This window comes from Amblyomma americanum, chromosome 3, assembly GCF_052857255.1.
Source record: "Amblyomma americanum isolate KBUSLIRL-KWMA chromosome 3, ASM5285725v1, whole genome shotgun sequence".
In the NCBI taxonomy this organism is placed as follows: Eukaryota; Metazoa; Arthropoda; class Arachnida; order Ixodida; family Ixodidae; genus Amblyomma; species Amblyomma americanum.
Genome location: NC_135499.1, coordinates 23,658,080 through 23,676,694, shown reverse-complemented (window position 1 = coordinate 23,676,694; position 18,615 = coordinate 23,658,080).

The following is an 18,615-nucleotide window of genomic DNA, read 5'->3' as shown; positions in this document are numbered from 1 at the left end:
GCTGTGTCGATCGCTGGCGCCTATCTGCTCCAAGACGCGTGTCCACGGAGTAGGTGCTTACGTTAAGTTCCCACCATCCAGACGGGCTGCGCAGTTGCCTCTTTTCAGGCAGTAAAACACGGGCCTTACTGTCCATAATCCTTGCGATCGTCCGAGGGCACTCGGTGGCCAGAACTCCGCAGGAGGAATCCAGCTACTGAGAGAGACGTAGTTATTAGGTTAGCTTAGTGCACTGCACGATGCCGCTGCTGCCGAATGACCACTGTGTCGATCGCTGGCGCTTATCTGCTCCAAGACGCGTGTCCACGGTGTGGGTGCTTACGTTTATTTCCCACCATTGAGACGGGCTGCGCAGTTGCTACTTTTCAGGCAGTACAAACACGGACCTTATTGTTCATAATCCTTGCGATCATCCGAGGGCACGCGGCGGCCAGAACTCCGCAGGAGTAATCCAGCTGCTGAGAGAGACGTAGTTATTAGGTTAGCTTTGTGCACTGCACGATGCCGCTGCTGCCGAATGACCGCGGTGTCGATCGCTGGCGCTTATCTGCTCCAAGACGCGTGTCCACGGTGTAGGTGCTTACGTTTAGTTTCCACCATACAGACGGGCTGCGCAGTTGCCTCTTTTCATGCAGTACAAACACGGACCTTATTGTCCGTAATCCTTGCGATCGTCCGAGGGCACGCGGCGGCCAGAACTCCGCAGGAGTAATCCAGCTGCTGAGAGAGACGTAGTTATTAGGTTAGCTTTGTGCACTGCACGATGCCGCTGCTGCCGAATGACCGCGGTGTCGATTTCTGGCGCTTATCTGCTCCAAGACGCCTGTCCACAGTGTAGGTGCTTACGTTTTGTTCCCACCATTCAGACAGGCTGCGCAGTTGCCTCTTTTCAGGCAGCACAAACACGGACCTTAGTGTCCTTAATCCTTGCTATCGTCCGAGGGCACGCAGCGGCCAGAGCTCCGCAGGAGGAATCCAGCTGCTGAGAGAGACGTAGTTATTAGGTTAGCTTTGTGCACTGCACGATGCCGCTGCTGCCGAATGACCGCGGTGTCGATTTCTGGCGCTTATCTGCTCCAAGACGCCTGTCCACAGTGTAGGTGCTTACGTTTTGTTCCCACCATCCAGACAGGCTGCGCAGTTGCCTCTTTCCAGGCAGTACAAACACGGACCTTATTGTCTATAATCCTTGCGATCGTCAGAGGGCACGTGGGGGCCAGAACTCCGCAGGAGGAATCCAGCTGCTGAGAGAGACGTAGTTATTAAGTTAGCTTTGTGCACTGCACGATGCCGCTGCTGCCGAATGACCGTTGTGTCGATCGCTGGCGCTTATCTGCTCCAAGACGCGTGTCCATGGTATAGGTGCTTACGTTTAGTTCCCACCATCCGGACGGGCTGCGCAGTTGCCTCTTTTCGGGCAGTAAACACGGACCTTACTGTCCATAATAATTGCGATCGTCCGAGGGCACTCGGGGGCCAGAACTCTGCAGGAGGAATCCAGCTGCTGAGAGAGACTGCGCAGCCCAACACGGACCTCTTTGTGCATAATCCTTGGGATCGTCCGAGGGCACGCGGTGGCCAGGACTAAGCAGGAATAATCCAGGTGCTGAGAGAGACGTAGTTATTAGGTTAGCTTTGAGCACTGCACGATGCCGCTGCTGCCGAATGACCGCTGTGCCGGTACTGGCGCTTATCTGCTCCAGGACGCGTGTCCACGGTGTAGGTGCTTACGTTTAGTTCCCATCATCCAGACGGGCTGCGCAGTTGCCTCTTTTCAGGCAGTACAAACACGGACCTTATTGTCCATAATCCTTGCGATCGTCCGAGGGCACGCGGTGGCCAGAACTCCGCAGGAGGAATCCAGCTGCTGAGAGAGACGTAGTTATTAAGTTAGCTTTGTGCACTGCACGATGCCGCTGATGCCGAATGACCGTTGTGTCGATCGCTGGCGCTTATCTGCTCCAAGACGCGTGTCCACGGAGTAGGTGCTTACGTTAAGTTCCCACCATCCAGACGGGCTGCGTAGTTGCCTCTTTTCAGGCAGTAAAACACGGGCCTTACTGTCCATAATCCTTGCGATCGTCCGAGGGCACTCGGTGGCCAGAACTCCGCAGGAGGAATCCAGGTGCTGAGAGAGACGTAGTTATTAAGTTAGCTTTGTGCACTGCACGATGCCGCTGATGCCGAATGACCGTTGTGTCGATCGCTGGCGCTTATCTTCTCCAAGACGCGTGTCCACGGAGTAGGTGCTTACGTTAAGTTCCCACCATCCTGACGGGCTGCGCAGTTGCCTCTTTTCAGGCAGTAAAACACGGGCCTTACTGTCCATAATCCTTGCGGTCGTCCGAGGGCACTCGGTGGCCAGAACTCCGCAGGAGGAATCCAGCAACTGAGAGAGACGTAGTTATTAGGTTAGCTTAGTGCACTCCACGATGCCGCTGCTGCCGAATGACCGCTGTGTCGATTGCTGGCGCTTATCTGCTCCGAGACGCGTGTCCACGGTGTAGGTGCTTCCGTTTAGTTACCACCATTGAGACGGGCTGCGCAGTTGCCTCTTTTCAGGCAGTACAAACACGGACCTTATTGTTCATAATCCTTGCGATCGTCCGAGGGCACGCGGCGGCCAGAACTCCGCAGGAGTAATCCAGCTGCTGAGAGAGACGTAGTTATTAGGTTAGCTTTGTGCACTGCACGATGCCGCTGCTGCCGAATGACCGCGGTGTCGATCGCTGGCGCTTATCTACTTCAAGACGCGAGTCCACGGTGTAGGTGCTTACGTTTAGTTCCCACCATCCAGACAGGCTGCGCAGTTGCCTTTTTTCAGGCAGTACAAACACGGATCTTATTGTCCATAATCCTTGCGATCGTCCGAGGGCACGCGGGTCCCCGAACTCCGCAGGAGGAATCCAGCTGCTGAGAGAGACGTAGTTATTAGGTTAGCTTTGTGCACTCCACGATGCCGCTGCTGCCGAAAGACCGCTGTGTCGATCGCTGGCGCTTATCTGCTCCAAGACGCGTGTCCACGGTGTGGGTGCTTACGTTTAGTTCCCACCATTGAGACGGGCTGCGCAGTTGCCTCTTTTCAGGCAGTACAAACACGGACCTTATTGTCCATAATCCTTGCGATCGTCCGAGGGCACGCGGCGGCCAGATCTCTGCCGGAGGAATCTAGCTGCTGAGAGAGACGTAGTTATTAAGTTAGCTTTGCGCACTGCACGATGCCGCTGCTGCCGAATGACCGCTGTGTCGATCGCTGGCGCTTATCTGCTCCAAGACGCGTGTCCACGGTGTAGGTGCTTACGTTTATTTCCCACCATTGAGACGGGCTGCGCAGTTGCCTCTTTTCAGTTAGTACAAACACGGGCCTTATTGTCCATAATCCTTGCGATCGTCCGAGGGCACGCGGTGGCCAGAACTACGCAGGAGGAATCCAGCTGCTGAGAGAGACGTAGTTATTAAGTTAGCTTTGTGCACTGCACGATGCCGCTGATGCCGAATGACCGTTGTGTCGATCGCTGGTGCTTATCTGCTCCAAGACACGTGTCCACGGAGTAGGTGCTTACGTTAAGTTCCCACCATCCAGACGGACTGCGCAGTTGCCTCTTTTCAGGCAGTAAAACACGGGCCTTACTGTCCATAATCCTTGCGATCGTCCGAGGGCACGCGGCGGCCAGAACTCCGCAGGAGTAATCCAGCTGCTGAGAGAGACGTAGTTATTAGGTTAGCTTTGTGCACTGCACGATGCCGCTGCTGCCGAATGACCGCGGTGTCGATTTCTGGCGCTTATCTGCTCCAAGACGCGTGTCCACGGTGTAGGTGCTTACGTTTAGTTCCCACCATCCAGACAGGCTGCGCAGTTGCCTCTTTTCAGGCAGTACAAACACGGACCTTATTGTCTATAATCCTTGCGATCGTCCGAGGGCACGCGGGGGCCAGAACTCCGCAGGAGGAATCCAGCTGCTGAGAGAGACGTAGTTATTAAGTTAGCTTTGTGCACTGCACGATGCCGCTGATGCCGAATGACCGTTGTGTCGACCGCTGGCGCTTATCTGCTCCAAGATGCGTGTCCACGGAGTAGGTGCTTACGTTAAGTTCCCACCATCCAGACGGGCTGCGCAGTTGCCTCTTTTCAGGCAGTAAAACACGGGCCTTACTGTCCATAATCCTTGCGATCGTCCGAGGGCACTCGGTGGCCAGAACTCCGCAGGAGGAATCCAGCTACTGAGAGAGACGTAGTTATTAGGTTAGCTTTGTGCACTCCACGATGCCGCTGCTGCCGAAAGACCGCTGTGTCGATCGCTGGCGCTTATCTGCTCCAGGACGCGTGTCCACAGTGTAGGTGCTTACGTTTAGTTCCCACCATTGAGACAGGCTGCGCAGTTGCCTCTTTTCAGGCAGTACAAACACGGACCTTATTGTCCATAATCCTTGCGATCGTCCGAGGGCACGCGGTGCCCAGAACTCCGCAGGAGGAATCCAGCTGCTGAGAGAGACGTAGTTATTAGGTTAGCTTTGTGCACTGCACGAAGCCGCTGCTGCCGCATGACCGCTGTGTCGATCACTGGCTCTTATCTGCTCCAAGACGCGTGTCCACGGTGTAGGTGCTCACGTTTTGTTCCCACCATACAGACGGGCTGCGCAGTTGCCTCTTTTCATGCAGTACAAACACGGACCTTATTGTCCGTAATCCTTGCGATCGTCCGAGGGCACGCGGTGGCCATAACTCCGCAGGAGGAATCCAGCTGCTGAGAGAGACGTAGTTATTAGGTTAGCATTGTGCACTGCACGAAGCCGCTGCTGCCGAATGACCGCTTTGTTGATCGCTGGTTCTTATCTGCTCCAAGACGCGTGTCCACGGTGTAGGTGCTTACGTTTAATTCCCACCATACAGACACGGCTGCGCAGTTGCTTCTTTTCATGCAGTACAAACACGGACCTTATTGTGCGTTATCCTTGCGATCGTTCGAGCGCACGCGGTAGCCAGAACTCCGCAGAAGAAATCCAGTTGCTGAGAGAGACGTAGTTATTAGGTTAGCTTTGTGCACTGCACGATGCCGCTGCTGCCGAATGACCGCTGTGTCGATCGCTGGCGCTTATCTGCTACAAGACGCGTGTCCACGGTGTAGGTGCTTACGTTTAGTTCCCACCATCCAGACGAGCTGTGCAGTGGCCTCTTTTCAGGCAGTACAAACTCGGACCTTATTGTCCATAATCCTTGCGAACGTCCGAGGGCACGCGGTGGCCAGAACTCCGCAGGAGGAATCCAGCTGCTGAGAGAGACGAGGTTATTATGTTAGATTTGTGCACTGCACGAAGCCGCTGCTGCCGAATGACCGCTGTGTCGGTACTGGCGCTTATCTGCTCCAGGACGCGTGTCCACGATGTAGGCGCTTACGTTTAGTTCCCACCATCCAGACGGGCTGCGCAGTTGCCTCTTTTCAGGCAGTAAAACACGGACCTTATTGTCCATGATCCTTGCGATCGTCCGAGGTCACTCGAGGGGCCAGAACTCTGCAGGAGGAATCCAGCTGCTGAGAGAGACGTAGTTATTAAGTTAGCTTTGTGCACTGCACGATGCCGCTGCTGCCGAATGACCGCTGTGTTGATCGCTGGCGCTTATCTGCTCCAAGATGCGCGTCCACGGTGTAGGTGCTTTCGTTTAGTTCCCACCATCCAGATGGGCTGCGCAGTTGCCTCCTTTCAGGCAGTACAAACACGGACCTTACTGTCCATAATCCTTGCGATCGACCTAGGGAACTCGGTGGCCAGAACTCCGCAGGAGGAATCCAGCTGCTGAGAGAGACGTAGTTAATAGGTTAGCTTTGTGCACTGCACGAGGCCGCTGCTGCCGAAAGACCGCTGTGTCGATAGCTGGCGCTTATCTGCTCCAAGACGCGTGTCCACGGTGTAGGTGCTTACGTTTAGTTCCCACCATTGAGACAGGCTGCGCAGTTGCCTCCTTTCAGGCAGTACAAACACGGACCTTACTGTCCATAATCCTTGCGATCGACCTAGGGAACTCGGGGGCCAGAACTCCGCAGGAGGAATCCAGCTGCTGAGAGAGACGTAGTTAATAGGTTAGCTTTGTGCACTGCTCGAGGCCACTGCTGCCGAATGACCGCTGTGTCGATCGCTGGCGCTTATCTTCTCCATGACGCGTGTCCACGGAGTAGGTGCTTACGTTAAGTTCCCACCATCCAGACGGGCTGCGCAGTTGCCTCTTTTCAGGCAGTAAAACACGGGCCTTACTGTCCATAATCCTTGCGGCCGTCCGAGGGCACTCGGTGGCCAGAACTCCGCAGGAGGAATCCAGCTACTGAGAGAGACGTAGTTATTAGGTTAGCTTAGTGCACTCCACGATGCCGCTGCTGCCGAATGACCGCTGTGTCGATTGCTGGCGCTTATCTGCTCCGAGACGCGTGTCCACGGTGTAGGTGCTTCCGTTTAGTTACCACCATTGAGACGGGCCGCGCAGTTGCCTCTTTTCAGGCAGTACAAACACGGACCTTATTGTTCATAATCCTTGCGATCGTCCGAGGGCACGCGGCGGCCAGAACTCCGCAGGAGTAATCCAGCTGCTGAGAGAGACGTAGTTATTAGGTTAGCTTTGTGCACTGCACGATGCCGCTGCTGCCGAATGACCGCGGTGTCGACAGCTGGCGCTTATCTACTTCAAGACGCCAGTCCACGGTGTAGGTGCTTACGTTTAGTTCCCACCATCCAGACAGGCTGCGCAGTTGCCTTTTTTCAGGCAGTACAAACACGGATCTTATTGTCCATAATCCTTGCGATCGTCCGAGGGCACGCGGGAACCCGAACTCCGCAGGAGGAATCCAGCTGCTGAGAGAGACGTAGTTATTAGGTTAGCTTTGTGCACTCCACGATGCCGCTGCTGCCGAAAGACCGCTGTGTCGATCGCTGGCGCTTATCTGCTCCAAGACGCGTGTCCACGGTGTGGGTGCTTACGTTTAGTTCCCACCATTGAGACGGGCTGCGCAGTTGCCTCTTTTCAGGCAGTACAAACACGGACCTTATTGTCCATAATCCTTGCGATCGTCCGAGGGCACGCGGCGGCCAGATCTCTGCCGGAGGAATCTAGCTGCTGAGAGAGACGTAGTTATTAAGTTAGCTTTGCGCACTGCACGATGCCGCTGCTGCCGAATGACCGCTGTGTCGATCGCTGGCGCTTATCTGCTCCAAGACGCGTGTCCACGGTGTAGGTGCTTACGTTTATTTCCCACCATTGAGACGGGCTGCGCAGTTGCCTCTTTTCAGTTAGTACAAACACGGGCCTTATTGTCCATAATCCTTGCGATCGTCCGAGGGCACGCGGTGGCCAGAACTACGCAGGAGGAATCCAGCTGCTGAAAGAGACGTAGTTATTAGGTTAGCTTTGTGCACTGCACGATGCCGCTGCTGCCGAATGACCGTTGTGTCGATCGCTGGTGCTTATCTGCTCCAAGACACGTGTCCACGGAGTAGGTGCTTACGTTTATTTCCCACCATTGAGACGGGCTGCGCAGTTGCCTCTTTTCAGTTAGTACAAACACGGGCCTTATTGTCCATAATCCTTGCGATCGTCCGAGGGCACGCGGGAACCCGAACTCCGCAGGAGGAATCCAGCTGCTGAGAGAGACGTAGTTATTAGGTTAGCTTTGCGCACTGCACGATGCCGCTGCTGCCGAATGACCGCTGTGTCGATCGCTGGCGCTTATCTGCTCCAAGACGCGTGTCCACGGTGTAGGTGCTTACGTTTATTTCCCACCATTGAGACGGGCTGCGCAGTTGCCTCTTTTCAGTTAGTACAAACACGGGCTTTATTGTCCATAATCCTTGCGATCGTCCGAGGGCACGCGGGAACCCGAACTCCGCAGGAGGAATCCAGCTGCTGAGAGAGACGTAGTTATTAGGTTAGCTTTGCGCACTGCACGATGCCGCTGCTGCCGAATGACCGCTGTGTCGATCGCTGGCGCTTATCTGCTCCAAGACGCGTGTCCACGGTGTAGGTGCTTACGTTTAGTTCCCACCATTGAGACGGGCTGCGCAGTTGCCTCTTTTCAGGCAGTACAAACACGGACCTTATTGTCCATAATCCTTGCGATCGTCCGAGGGCACGCGGCGGCCAGATCTCTGCCGGAGGAATCTAACTGCTGAGAGAGACGTAGTTATTAAGTTAGCTTTGCGCACTGCACGATGCCGCTGCTGCCGAATGACCGCTGTGTCGATCGCTGGCGCTTATCTGCTCCAAGACGCGTGTCCACGGTGTAAGTGCTTACGTTTATTTCCCACCATTGAGACGGGCTGCGCAGTTGCCTCTTTTCAGTTAGTACAAACACGGGCCTTATTGTCCATAATCCTTGCGATCGTCCGAGGGCACGCGGGAACCCGAACTCCGCAGGAGGAATCCAGCTGCTGAGAGAGACGTAGTTATTAGGTTAGCTTTGCGCACTGCACGATGCCGCTGCTGCCGAATGACCGCTGTGTCGATCGCTGGCGCTTATCTGCTCCAAGACGCGTGTCCACGGTGTAGGTGCTTACGTTTATTTCCCACCATTGAGACGGGCTGCGCAGTTGCCTCTTTTCAGTTAGTACAAACACGGGCCTTATTGTCCATAATCCTTGCGATCGTCCGAGGGCATTCGGTGGCCAGAACTACGCAGGAGGAATCCAGCTACTGAAAGAGACGTAGTTATTAGGTTAGCTTTGTGCACTGCACGATGCCGCTGCTGCCGAATGACCGTTGTGTCGATCGCTGGTGCTTATCTGCTCCAAGACACGTATCCACGGAGTAGGTGCTTACGTTAAGTTCCCACCATCCAGACGGACTGCGCAGTTGCCTCTTTTCAGGCAGTAAAACACGGGCCTTACTGTCCATAATCCTTGCGATCGTCCGAGGGCACGCGGCGGCCAGAACTCCGCAGGAGTAATCCAGCTGCTGAGAGAGACGTAGTTATTAGGTTAGCTTTGTGCACTGCACGATGCCGCTGCTGCCGAATGACCGCGGTGTCGATTTCTGGCGCTTATCTGCTCCAAGACGCGTGTCCACGGTGTAGGTGCTTACGTTTAGTTCCCACCATCCAGACAGGCTGCGCAGTTGCCTCTTTTCAGGCAGTACTAACACGGACCTTATTGTCTATAATCCTTGCGATCGTCCGAGGGCACGCGGGGGCCAGAACTCCGCAGGAGGAATCCAGCTGCTGAGAGAGACGTAGTTATTAAGTTTGCTTTGTGCACTGCACGATGCCGCTGCTGCCGAATGACCGTTGTGTCGATCGCTGGCGCTTATCTGCTCCAAGACGCGTGTCCACGGTGTAGGTGCTTACGTTTAGTTCCCACCATCCAGACGGGCTGCGCAGTTGCCTTTTTTCAGGCAGTACAAACACGGGCCTTATTGTCCATAATCCTTGCGATCGTCGGAGGGCACTCGGTGGCCAGATCTCTGCCGGAGGAATATAGCTGCTGAGAGAGACGTAGTTATTAAGTTAGCTTTGCGCACTGCACGATGCCGCTGCTGCCGAATGACCGCTGTGTCGATCGCTGGCGCTTATCTGCTCCAAGACGCGCGTCCACGGTGTAGGTGCTTACGTTTAGTTCCCACCATCCAGGCGGGCTGCGCAGTTGCCTCCTTTCAGGCAGTACAAACACGGACCTCACTGTCCATAATCCTTGCGATCGACCTTGGGCACTCGGTGCCCAGAACTCCACAGCAGGAATCCAGCTGCTGAGAGAGACGTAGTTATTAAGTTAGCTTTGTGCACTGCATGATGCCGCTGATGCCGAATGACCGTTGTGTCGATCGCTGGCGCTTATCTGCTCCAAGACGCGTGTCCACGGAGTAGGTGCTTACGTTAAGTTCCCACCATCCAGACGGGCTGCGCAGTTGCCTCTTTTCAGGCAGTAAAACACGGGCCTTACTGTCCATAATGCTTGCGATCGTCCGAGGGAACTCGGTGGCCAGAACTCCGCAGGAGGAATCCAGGTGCTGAGAGAGACGTAGTTATTAAGTTAGCTTTGTGCACTGCACGATGCCGCTGATGCCGAATGACCGTTGTGTCGATCGCTGGCGCCTATCTGCTCCAAGACGCGTGTCCACGGAGTAGGTGCTTACGTTTAGTTCCCACCATCCAGACGGGCTGCGCAGTTTAGTCTTTTCAGGCAGTACAAACACGGGCCTTATTGTCCATAATCCTTGCGATCGTCCGAGGGCACGCGGTGGCCAGAACTCCGCAGGAGGAATCCAGCTGCTGAGAGAGACGTAGTTATTAAGTTAGCTTTGTGCACTGCACGATGCCGCTGCTGCCGAATGACCGGTTTGTCGATCGCTGGCGCTTATCGGCTCCAAGACGCGTGTCCATGGTGTAGGTGCTTACGTTTAGTTCCCACCATCCAGACGGGCTGCGCAGTTAAGTCTTTTCAGGCAGTACAAACACGGGCCTTATTGTCCATATTCCTTGCGATCGTCCGAGGGCACGCGGTGGCCAGAACTCCGCAGGAGGAATCCAGCTGCTGAGAGAGACGTAGTTATTAAGTTAGCTTTGTGCACTGCACGATGCCGCTGATGCCGAATGACCGTTGTGTCGATCGCTGGCGCTTATCTGCTCCGAGACGCGTGTCCACGGTGTAGGTGCTTCCGTTTAGTTCCCACCATTGAGACGGGCTGCGCAGTTGCCTCTTTTCAGGCAGTACAAACACGGACCTTATTGTTCATAATCCTTGCGATCGTCCGAGGGCACGCGGTGGCCAGAACTAAGCAGGAGGAATCCAGCTGCTGAGAGAGACGTAGTTATTATGTTAGCTTTGTGCACTGCACGATGCCGCTGATGCCGAATGACCGCTGTGTCGATCGCTGGCGCTTATCGGCTCCAAGACGCGTGTCCATGGTGTAGGTGCTTACGTTTAGTTCCCACCATCCAGACGGGCTGCGCAGTTTAGTCTTTTCAGGCAGTACAAACACGGGCCTTATTGTCCATAATCCTTGCGATCGTCCGAGGGCACGCGGTGGCCAGAACTCCGCAGGAGGAATCCAGCTGCTGAGAGAGACGTAGTTATTAAGTTAGCTTTGTGCACTGCACGATGCCGCTGCTGCCGAATGACCGGTTTGTCGATCGCTGGCGCTTATCGGCTCCAAGACGCGTGTCCATGGTGTAGGTGCTTACGTTTAGTTCCCACCATCCAGACGGGCTGCGCAGTTAAGTCTTTTCAGGCAGTACAAACACGGGCCTTATTGTCCATATTCCTTGCGATCGTCCGAGGGCACGCGGTGGCCAGAACTCCGCAGGAGGAATCCAGCTGCTGAGAGAGACGTAGTTATTAAGTTAGCTTTGTGCACTGCACGATGCCGCTGATGCCGAATGACCGTTGTGTCGATCGCTGGCGCCTATCTGCTCCAAGACGCGTGTCCACTTAGTAGGTGCTTACGTTAAGTTCCCACCATCCAGACGGGCTGCGCAGTTGCCTCTTTTCAGGCAGTAAAACACGGGCCTTACTGTCCATAATCCTTGCGATCGTCCGAGGGCACTCGGTGGCCAGAACTCCGCAGGAGGAATCCAGCTACTGAGAGAGACGTAGTTATTAGGGTAGCTTAGTGCACTGCACGATGCCGCTGCTGCCGAATGACCGCTGTGTCGATCGCTGGCGCTTATCTGCTCCAAGACGCGTGCCCACGGTGTAGGTGTTTACGTTTAGTTCCCACCATCCAGACAGGCTGCGCGGTTGCCTCTTTTCAGGCAGTACAAACACGGACCTTATTGTCTGTAATCCTGGCGATCGTCCGAGGGCACGCGGCGGCCAGAACTCCGCAGGAGTAATCCAGCTGCTGAAAGAGACGTAGTTATTAGGTTAGCTTTGTGCACTGCACGATGCCTCTGCTGCCGAATGAACGCGGTGTCGATTTCTGTCGCTTATCTGCTCCAGGACGCGTGTCCACGGTGTAGATGCTTACGTTTAGTTCCCATCATCCAGACGTGCTGCGCAGTTGCCTCTTTTCAGGCAGTACAAACACGGGCCTTATTGTCCATAATCCTTGCGATCGTCCGACGGCACTCGGTGGCCAGATCTCTGCCGGAGGAATCTAGCTGCTGAGAGAGACGTAGTTATTAAGTTAGCTTTGCGCACTGCACGATGCCGCTGCTGCCGAATGACCGCTGTGTCGATCGCTGGCGCTTATCGTCTCCAAGACGCGTGTCCATGGTGTAGGTGCTTACGTTTAGTTCCCACCATTGAGACAGGCTGCGCAGTTGCCTCTTTTCAGGCAGTACAAACACGGACCTTATTGTCCATAATCCTTGCGATCGCCCGAGGGCACGCGGTGGCCAGATCTCTGCCGGAGGAATCTAGCTGCTGAGAGAGACGTAGTTATTAAGTTAGCTTTGCGCACTGCACGATGCCGCTGCTGCCGAATGACCGCTGTGTCGATCGCTGGCGCTTATCGGCTCCAAGACGCGTGTCCATGGTGTAGGTGCTTACGTTTAGTTCCCACCATCCAGACGGGCTGCGCAGTTAAGTCTTTTCAGGCAGTACAAACACGGGCCTTATTGTCCATAATCCTTGCGATCGTCCGAGGGCACGCGGTGGCCAGAACTCCGCAGGGGGAATCCAGCTGCTGAGAGAGACGTAGTTATTAAGTTAGCTTTGTGCACTGCACGATGCCGCTGATGCCGAATGACCGTTGTGTCGATCGCTGGTGCTTATCTGCTCCAAGACGCGTGTCCAAGGAGTAGGTGCTTACGTTAAGTTCCCACCATCCAGGCGGGCTGCGCAGTTGCCTCTTTTCAGGCAGTAAAACACGGGCCTTACTGTCCATAATCCTTGCGATCGTCCGAGGGCACTCGGTGGCCAGAACTCCGCAGGAGGAATCCAGCTACTGAGAGAGACGTAGTTATTAGGTTAGCTTAGTGCACTGCACGATGCCGCTGCTGCCGAAGGACCGCTGTGTCGATCGCTGGCGCTTATCTGCTCCAAGACGCGTGTCCACGGTGTAGGTGCTTACGTTTATTTCCCACCATTGAGACGGGCTGCGCAGTTGCCTCTTTTCAGTTAGTACAAACACGGACCTTATTGTTCATAATCCTTGCGGTCATCCGAGGGCACGCGGCGGCCAGAACTCCGCAGGAGTAATCCAGCTGCTGAGAGAGACGTAGTTATTAGGTTAGCTTTGTGCACTGCACGATGCCGCTGCTGCCGAATGACCGTTGTGTCGATCGCTGGCGCTTATCTGCTCCAAGACGGGTGTCCACGGTGTAGGTGGTTACGTGTAGTTCCCACCATCCAGACGGGCTGCGCAGTTGCCTCTTTCCAGGCAGTAAAACGCGGACCTTATTGTCCTTAATCCTTGCGATCGTCCGAGGGAACTCGGTGGCCAGAACTCTTCAGGAGGAATCCAGCTGCTGAGAGAGACGTAGTTATTAAGTTAGCTTTGTGCACTGCACGATGCCGCTGCTGCCGAATGACCGCTTTGTCGATCGCTGGCGCTTATCTGCTCCAAGACGCGTGTCCACGGTGTAGGTGCTAACGTTTAGTTCCCACCATCCAGACGGGCTGCGCAGTTGCCTCTTTTCAGGCAGTAAAACACGGACCTTACTGTCCATAATCCTTGCGATCGTCCGAGGGCACTCGGGGGCCAGAACTCTGCAGGAGGAATCCAGCTGCTGAGAGAGACGTAGTTATTAAGTTAGCTTTGTGCACTGCACGATGCCGCTGCTGCCGAATGACCGCTGTGTTGATCGCTGGCGCTTATCTGCTCCAAGACGCGCGTCCACGGTGTAGGTGCTTACGTTTAGTTCCCACCATCCAGACGGGCTGCGCAGTTGCCTCCTTTCAGGCAGTACAAACACGGACCTTACTGTCCATAATCCTTGCGATCGACCTAGGGAACTCGGTGGCCAGAACTCCGCAGGAGGAATCCAGCTGCTGAGAGAGATGTAGTTAATAGGTTAGCTTTGTGCACTGCACGAGGCCGCTGCTGCAGAATGACCGCTGTGTCGATCGCTGGCGTTTATCTGCTCGAAGACGCGTGTCCACGGTGTAGGTGCTTACGTTTAGTTCTCACCAACCAGACGGGCTGCGCAGTTGCCTCTTTTCAGGCAGTACAAACATGGACCTCTTTGTGCATAATCCTTGCGATCGTCCGAGGGCACTCGGTGGCCAGAACTCCGCAGGAGGAATCCAGCTACTGAGAGAGACGTAGTTATTAGGTTAGCTTAGTGCACTGCACGATGCCGCTGCTGCCGAATGACCGCTGTGTCGATCGCTGGCGCTTATCTGCTCCAAGACGCGTGTCCACGGTGTAGGTGCTTACGTTTAGTTCCCACCATCCAGACGGGCTGCGCAGTTGCCTCCTTTCAGGCAGTACAAACACGGACCTTACTGTCCATAATCCTTGCGGTCATCCGAGGGCACGCGGTGGCCAGAACTAAGCAGGAATAATCCAGCTGCTGAGAGAGACGTACTTATTAGGTTAGCTTTGTGCACTGCACGATGCCGCTGCTGCCGAATGACCGCTGTGTCGATCGCTGGCGCTTATCTGTTCCAAGACGCGCGTGCACGGTGTAGGTGCTTACGTTTAGTTCCCACCATACAGACGGGCTGCGCAGTTGCCTCTTTTCAGGCAGTACAAACACGGACCTCTTTGTGCATAATCCTTGCGATCGTCCGAGGGCACGCGGTGGCCAGAACTAAGCAGGAATAATCCAGGTGCTGAGAGAGACGTAGTTATTAGGTTAGCTTTGAGCACTGCACGATGCCGCTGCTGCCGAATGACCGCTGTGTCGGTACTGGCGCTTATCTGCTCCAGGACGCGTGTCCACGGTGTAGGTGCTTACATTTAGTTCCCATCATCCAGACGGGCTGCGCAGTTGCCTCTTTTCAGGCAGTACAAACACGGACCTTATTGTCCATAATCCTTGCGATCGTCCGAGGGCACGCGGTGGCCAGAACTCCGCAGGAGGAATCCAGCTGCTGAGAGAGACGTAGTTATTAAGTTAGCTTTGTGCACTGCACGATGCCGCTGATGCCGAATGACCGTTGTGTCGATCGCTGGCGCTTATCTGCTCCAAGACGCGTGTCCACGGAGTAGGTGCTTACGTTAAGTTCCCACCATCCAGACGGGCTGCGCAGTTGCCTCTTTTCAGGCAGTAAAACACGGGCCTTACTGTCCATAATCCTTGCGATCGTCTGAGGGCACTCGGTGGCCAGAACTCCGCAGGAGGAATCCAGGTGCTGAGAGAGACGTAGTTATTAAGTTAGCTTTGTGCACTGCACGATGCCGCTGATGCCGAATGACCGTTGTGTCGATCGCTGGCGCTTATCTGCTCCAAGAAGCGTGTCCACGGAGTAGGTGCTTACGTTAAGTTCCCACCATCCAGACGGGCTGCGCAGTTGCCTCTTTTCAGGCAGTAAAACACGGGCCTTACTGTCCATAATCCTTGCGATCGTCCGAGGGCACTCGGTGGCCAGAACTCCGCAGGAGGAATCCAGCTACTGAGAGAGACGTAGTTATTAGGATAGCTTAGTGCACTCCACGATGCCGCATCTGCCGAATGACCACTGTGTCGATCGCTGGCGCTTATCTGCTCCGAGACGCGTGTCCACGGTGTAGGTGCTTCCGTTTAGTTACGACCATTGAGACGGGCTGCGCAGTTGCCTCTTTTCAGGCAGTACAAACACGGACCTTATTGTTCATAATCCTTGCGATCGTCCGAGGGCACGCGGCGGCCAGAACTCCGCAGGAGGAATCCAGCTACTGAGAGAGACGTAGTTATTAGGTTAGCTTAGTGCACTGCACGATGCCGCTGCTGCCGAATGACCACTGTGTCGATCGCTGGCGCTTATCTGCTCCAAGACGGGTGTCCACGGAGTAGGTGCTTACGTTAAGTTCCCACCATCCAGACGGGCTGCGCAGTTGCCTCTTTTCAGGCAGTAAAACACGGGCCTTACTGTCCATAATCCTTGCGATCGTCCGAGGGCACTCGGTGGCCAGAACTTAGCAGGAGGAATCCAGCTGCTGAGAGAGACGTAGTTAATAAGTTAGCTTTGTGCACTGCACGATGCCGCTGCTGCCGAATGACCGCTGTGTCGATCGCTGGCGCTTATCTGCTCCAAGACGCGTGTCCACGGTGTAGGTGCTTACGTTTAGTTCCCACCATCCAGACAGGCTGCGCAGTTGCCTCTTTTCAGGCAGTACAAACACGGACCTTATTGTCCGTAATCCTTGCGATCGCCCGAGGGCACGCGGCGGCCAGAACTCCGCAGGAGTAATCCAGCTGCTGAGAGAGACGTAGTTATTAGGTTAGCTTTGTGCACTGCACGATGCCGCTGCTGCCGAATGACCGCGGTGTCGATTTCTGGCGCTTATCTGCTCCAAGACGCCTGTCCACAGTGTAGGTGCTTACGTTTAGTTCCCACCATCCAGACAGGCTGCGCAGTTGCCTCTTTTCAGGCAGTACAAACACGGACCTTATTGTCTACAATCCTTGCGATCGTCCGAGGGCACGCGGGGGCCAGAACTCCGCAGGAGGAATCCAGCTGCTGAGAGAGACGTAGTTATTAAGTTAGCTTTGTGCACTGCACGATGCCCCTGCTGCCGAATGACCGTTGTGTCGATCGCTGGCGCTTATCTGCTCCAAGACGCGTGTCCACGGTGTAGGTGCTTACGTTTATGTCCCACCATCCGGACGGGCTGCGCAGTTGCCTCTTTTCAGGCAGTAAAACACGGACCTTACTGTCCATAATCCTTGCGATCGACCTTGGGCACTCGGTGGCCAGAACTCCGCAGGAGGAATCCAGCTGCTGAGAGAGACGTAGTTATTAAGTTAGCTTTGTGAACTGCACGATGCCGCTGCTGCCGAATGACCGCTGTGTCGATCGCTGGCGCTTATCTGTTCCAAGACGCGTGTCCACGGTGTAGGTGCTTACGTTTAGTTCCCACCATCCAGACAGGCTGCGCAGTTGCCTCTTTTCAGGCAGTACAAACACGGACCTTATTGTCTATAATCCTTGCGATCATCCGAGGGCACGCGGGGGCCAGAACTCCGCAGGAGTAATCCAGCTGCTGAGAGAGACGTAGTTATTAGGTTAGCTTTGTGCACTGCACGATGCCGCTGCTGCCGAATGACCGCGGTGTCGATTTCTGGCGCTTATCTGCTCCAAGACGCGTGTCCACGGTGTAGGTGCTTACGTTTAGTTCCCACCATCCAGACAGGCTGCGCAGTTGCCTCTTTTCAGGCAGTACAAACACGGACCTTATTGTCTATAATCCTTGCGATCGTCCGAGGGCACGCGGGGGCCAGAACTCCGCAGGAGCAATCCAGCTGCTGAGAGAGACATAGTTATTAGGTTAGCTTTGTGCACTGCACGATGCCGCTGCTGCCGAATGAACGCGGGGTCGATTTCTGGCGCTTATCAGCTCCAAGACGCCTGTCCACAGTGTAGGTGCTTACGTTTTGTTCCCACCATCCAGACAGGCTGCGCAGTTGCCTCTTTTCAGGCAGTACAAACACGGACCTTATTGTCTATAATCCTTGCGGTCATCCGAGGGCACGCGGGGACCAGAACTCCGCAGGAGTAATCCAGCTGCTGAGAGAGACGTAGTTATTAGGTTAGCTTTGTGCACTGCACGATGCCGCTGCTGCCGAATGAACGCGGTGTCGATTTCTGGCGCTTATCAGCTCCAAGACGCCTGTCCACAGTGTAGGCGCTTACGTTTAGTTCCCATCATCCAGACGGGCTGCGCAGTCGCCTCTTTTCAGGCAGTACATACACGGGCCTTACTGTCCATAATCCTTGCGATCGTCCGAGGGCACTCGGTGGCCAGAACTCCGCAGGAGGAATCCAGCTGCTGAGAGAGACGTAGTTATTAGGTTAGCTTAGTGCACTGCACGATTCCGCTGCTGCCGAATGACCGCTGTGTCGATCACTGGCGCTTATCTGCTCCAAGACGCGTGTCCACGGTGTAAGTGCTTCCGTTTAGTTCCCACCATTGAGACGGGCTGCGCAGTTGCCTCTTTTCAGGCAGTACAAACACGGACCTTATTGTCCATAATCCTTGCGATCGTCCGAGGGCACTCGGTGGCCAGATCTCTGCCGGAGGAATCTAGCTGCTGAGAGAGACGTAGTTATTAAGTTAGCTTTGCGCACTGCACGATGCCGCTGCTGCCGAATGACCGTTGTGTCGATCGCTGGCGCTTATCTGCTCCAAGACGCATGTCCACGGAGTCGGTGCTTACGTTAAGTTCCCACCATCCAGACGGGCTGCGCAGTTGCCTCTTTTCAGGCAGTAAAACACGGGCCTTACTGTCCATAATCCTTGCGATCGTCCGAGGGCACTCGGTGGCCAGAACTCCGCAGGAGGAATCCAGCTGCTGAGAGAGACGTAGTTATTAGGTTAGCTTAGTGCACTGCACGATTCCGCTGCTGCCGAATGACCGCTGTGTCGATCACTGGCGCTTATCTGCTCCAAGACGCGTGTCCACGGTGTAAGTGCTTCCGTTTAGTTCCCACCATTGAGACGGGCTGCGCAGTTGCCTCTTTTCAGGCAGTACAAACACGGACCTTATTGTCCATAATCCTTGCGATCGCCCGAGGGCACGCGGCGGCCAGAACTCCGCAGGAGTAATCCAG